Source organism: Sceloporus occidentalis, unplaced genomic scaffold (assembly GCF_023333645.1).
Source record: "Sceloporus occidentalis isolate IW3139 unplaced genomic scaffold, rSceOcc1.0.p SCAF_131, whole genome shotgun sequence".
NCBI lineage: Eukaryota > Metazoa > Chordata > Lepidosauria > Squamata > Phrynosomatidae > Sceloporus > Sceloporus occidentalis.
Window position 1 is genome coordinate 2,021,048 of NW_028317111.1, and position 5,667 is coordinate 2,026,714.

Consider the following 5,667-nt stretch of genomic DNA (forward strand, 5'->3'; position numbering starts at 1 on the left):
TTTTGCTTTATTTTTTTAAGCAAAAATAAACCGGCTTCTTCTCTGTATCAATGAGATGATAGCCTGTAGATAACGAATTTCTCGAATTTCCTCCCCCCAAAAAGTAATGCTTGTATGGGTCTTGCACAGATAAACCTCTCCTTAAAAACCTGTAGGAAAAATGTTTCCCCTCTGCTTAAAACCAGCTCCCTGGATCGGATTTTGTACTTGCTGGGTAATTCTTTAGCTGATGTCGTAGGTCCCTTGGTAATATTGAAGTTTTGAAAATTAAGCATCAGCACAGAAGAATGGGAGGACAATAGATGGAAGAGAATCATCCCAGGAGACAAGGAATAAATATTGTATCTTCCCCTAATAAGGAACTGTGGAATCTTTGCACATTTTTATCCATTTTTTTTAATCTCCTATTACTTGTCTTTACTTGAGAATCCTCTATTCTGCTGCCAATTCACACAATAAAATTCATGGATTTAACATTCTATTAAAAATAAACCTTCACTTCTAGACAGACAGATCCCTATATATACACACATATATATAATTAAAAATTAGTACTAAACAAATAGTATATAACTATTTATTTATATAAAATATATTTATTTAAATATTTGTAATATTCCTTACTTACTAAATATATCTTTTTCTGCTGTTATATGTATTTTTTCTATAAATAGAAATTTGAAAAAATCTATTTTTAAGCAGTAAAAAATATGCCATCTCTTAAGCATTTTAGTAGAAAAAAAAAATATTTTAAAAAATGATAAGACCGCTTTATTGTCCGCAAATTTGCTTACGTCGCGGTTTAAGGATACAAAAGTATTACAAGTGTCACGCGTGTTTAAAATCACTGGGAAATAGGTGAAAGAACGTGAAAACACGCCTAGGAAGGGAGAAGGACGAAGTGTTTGTGAAGGGAGAGGTGATAATCCGTATGAAGTGTGATTACAAAAAAGGTAAGAAAAATGTAAAAAAAAATAAAAAAAAAATAAATGAAAATTCAAAAAATTTGTTTAAATAAAAAAAATGGGTGGGGTGAATTGCATATTAGTGGATACATTTTCGGTAGTAATACTAAAGAGGTGGAGTTGTATTTAATTGGGTTTTAATATGGCATTGCTTTCAAGTGGAGGAAGGTGTCTTAATAACCAGCCGGAGGCAAACAAAGACAAGAGTCTCTTTCTATTCAGGAAAAAAAAGGTTAGGATTTGGGAGGGTTTGTTATGCTCTGTTTAAAAAGCTGTCATTCAAGTCCTTGCTTTGGAAGCTAATGGACAAAGTCACACGCCTGGATGTGAAGCACTTTCTGAAATGGAGAAATGCAGCTCTGAAATGGAGAAATGCATAAGGGGGTCAACAGCCAGCCCTGTGAACATCCTATTAACACACTCATCAAGCTGATGTGGAGCACTTTACCTAATCAAATCAAAAAGCACTAGAGGTGGGGAATGGTTTAAGGTATGACGTCACACCTGGTGGGACGAAGTACCGGGTGACTAAAGTTGCAGGAGGAAGATGCATTTATTGGAAGGCAGAAAATGAGATCAGGTCAAGAATGGGAATGCAGAAATGTCTGTGGGCTTAATAAAGGCTGGTGGGGGAAACACCCCGGAATTCTTCTTCTTCTGCAAACAGGACAACACATACAGTTTCAGGCTATTCACACAGGCTGTTTATATCTATGTATAAAGGGGTGATCATTTTTAATATTCATGTTATATACTTATATTTTATCCAAGCCAATAGAATGATACATATATATATATATATATATATATGTGTGTGTGTGTGTGTGTGTGTGTATATATATGTATATATATATCTTCTATATGTACTATATATACTATATATATATATATATATATATATATATAAACATACATATATATATACACATATATACATGTTGGTGTCATGTACATGTAAAGTGCACTGTGTATATATGTATGTATATATATATATATATATATATATATATATATATATATATATATATATATAAAACAATTTGCATATGTGTTTTTTATTACTAATACCTAATATACGTGTTGGATGAAATATCCATATTTGTGTTGTTTACAGGAATCCCACCAGCTGTGTCTTCTTCTTCGGGAAGGTGCTTACACAAAATATTATATACAAGCCCAGAGTTAATTGTAACAAAGTAACAGGTGTGTTCTCTATAAGGAAAGCTTCAGCAAGGACGCATCTACAGTGATAAGAAATGCCTATTGTACAGCTTGAAGTCTCCTCTAGCATCTGGTTAATTGAGTATTTGAGTATATATTAAGTCTGCAGTGGACACACACTCTGGGATCTATTCACTAAGGGGAGAGTTGGCAGGAGGGTTGTGGATTCATGTTCCTCACTTCACTATTCATTATGAAGGACCAACACTCTGTTGCAAGAAGTGCTGTGGTGGCCCTGTATAATGCATAATCTAATGTGTAAGGAAAAGTTGAAGAACTCAAACTACTGGTTTAGCTATACATTATACAGGGCCAGCCAAGCTCATCCCATGCAGAAGCTCACTGTAGTTGGCTCTTCATCATGTATAGTGAAGTCAATCAAGGAGGTCAAACACAACTCCTCTGAATAAACCACAATATCTCTCAAACCCTACACACCCATCACACATCCAATAATTACAATGGTGTTTTTTTCCACTATGGACTTTTAAAGTCAAAATCATTCCAATTAAACCCAAATTCAATCTCCAAATCATTTACACCTTGTAAGCACTGGTGAATACATTTTATGTTTTTTTGTTTGTATTACACTTTAAGATAAGCTTCTGTCAATGTATGTCTTATTTATGTACACAGAACACAATTTAACCCATTCATCACACATGTATTGTCATTTATCAGTATGGGGCTCTTCAGGAACCCAGATCAGGATCTTTGACTCCTGAATTAGGACATTTTATAGAGAAGGAGTTTCTATATTTCCAGATATTTCTAAATCATTGGATTTAGTTCAGATAACAAGAAAACTGAAGTTTAATGCATTTCTTTCTATGGAGGGTTTTGAACCCTATGTCACTTAGTCACCCCATTATCTGTAATCATTTAACCATTTTCTTATCCAGAGGGGTGTTTTGCAAAGGTCCAAACTATAATTTATCACCAAGCCTCAATTTCTAATTGCCTATTGTTTTATTTTTAGTTGCCCCCTAATAAAACCAACACACCCAATATTACCCCAGGGTTATCTCCAAGGTGAAACAAGATCCTTGTGCTTACCTATTTCACATGGCCACTTCTGTCTTCTAATTGATACAAGCTCATATGACAAGTTTAAATAAATCATTTATTCTTAAATATAATTAACTCAGTTTTTAACTATTTATTGTTTCAAAAATAAGTTCTTTATTGCAGTAAAACTTGCATAGAAAACCCCCATAAGGTTATGAATATAATGTAAAATATGCTTTAAATGAGTGAATTAATAAATAAGGAAAATACACCACGCTTCTTAAAGGTTACTTGATAGGGTGCAATATCTATCTATATATATATATACGGTATATATATATATATATATATATATACTCTATTACAGCGTCATCAGCGGAATACAAAGGCGATATATATACATATATATATATATACATATATATGTTACACGCACCTCCACCCATCCTCCCATTCACACACATATCTAGAATCATCATATTATTATATATTTTAATGCAAAAGAGGAAGATGGCTTGAAAATACATGTCGTGTGCCAATCAATGGGTTTTAGAAGCCAAAATCAGGTAGAGTTTATGTCTACATTTTGTATACACTGCTGTGTCTAAAGATTGCAGAAGTAAAAAAAAAACCAGTACTGATTCATAATTAATAATTAAATGGAACGCCATCAATAATTCAGTTACAGTTTCTTCATATTAGTGTATGTATTCATTTGCTACAGCACATTCTCTGTACTTTTTTTTACTGCAATCAAAGACAGTTCCTATCTGTATATCCAACAAGTCTAGGTAGTCCATAATGCCACCTCTCCTTTTACCTCCCTCTGCATCTGTCCTGGATAGCTGCCCTTGCATAGATATATTTTCCCACAGCCTATGGCACATGCATTGACAAAACCATATGGTTGATGTGGCCATGCCTATGTGTCTTCAAAACCACTAAGAGTAACCACAATATGGAGTAAATAAGTATGTGTTACAAAGACTTTAATACTTTTAGACATCTAGAATGTCCAAACCCTTCCTAGAAATATATATATATATATATATATATATATATATATTTCTTTAAGGGAATGCCTAATTGCCATGTGATAGAAATGCAGGCACTGATAGGCTGTTGACAAAGATAATCAAATAGATTTTTAAAAGTTTTAGTGTTTCTAGGTGGTTAAACCTCAGAGGCAAGAATAAAATGACAGATCTGCTAAGGTTTATTTGCGGAAGGAAGATGCAGGGCCAAAGGGCCAAAGCAGGTATGTCACACTTTCAAATTCCTACATTTTACTCTATACATTAAATTACAGTATGTAATTTTGCTAAAATAAAAAATATACAGGAAGATAGGGGTTTATTATGCAAAAAGATCATAAAATTAAGATGTAAAACCCATGAATGTATCAGACGTTGCACTTTGCATTAACCCTGATTTGGAGATTTTGAGCCACTACCAGAAGCATTGTTTTCTGTAAGTCACCTGCAGTTCCACATCTGGCCACTGGGTGTCTATAATAACAATGACGTTAGGCAACATTAACACCATCTACATTACACTTATGTATATGGCGCCAGCAGATTCCATAGAGCTCTTACAACAGGGGACAGTGAAAATATTTAAAAAAGATAATTTAAAATGAGAAAAACATTAACACATATTTAAGCACACTGGTACAGAAGGGGGAAGGGGACCTGTCCTTACGAGCCCGTATGTTTCGCTAAAGAGGGGTTTCTATTCATTTTCTTTTTGTTGTGGGCAGTGGTGGATTGTGTGCCTTGAGCATGTAGTCTACCAAATCCGTATTGACCCACTGCATTAATAGGACACTTCAATGGCTTACTTGCCACCTGGCATGAATGTTGCCAGCCTGGGTATTAGAAACCCACTGTAAGTGTATACCGTGGGTTAAGCCGTCTCAGTTTCTTTTTCTCAGGATCTGTATGATTATTCCTCCCCAGTATGTTATCTTACCCCTGTTGTTCATCTGCTTTATCAGGGTGGTGTAAGGAGAAGAGAGAGAACTTCGAGAGTGGATAATGCTAGTTTGGCCTCATATCTCAGCTTCCCTTACATAAAATAACCCAACAAACAAAACCAAAAGAAAAACAAATTTTAGGTCGTTTTAATGAATATATTAAGTTATTGTAAGGGCTGTGCCGCTCCCCTTTAAGTGTTAAGCCTAACATAGTGTTAATACTGGTATGGTCAGTGTGATATGAGCGTCGCTGCTGGAAGGAGCTGTCCTTTCAGCACCAGCTACCGACGCATGTAACCAGCGCGCCAAATACAAAGACTAAAATATTAATTAATATCGTCCAATCTGCTAGATCCCAGCCTGAAGGCAAAGCTCTAACGGAAACAGCATATGCCTTTCTCTCTCCTCAATGCATCCTTATTAGGCATTAAATACTTACAAGGATTAGCCACTAAATACTTGTACATTCCCGTTAATTCAGTCTAAACTCTATGTCAC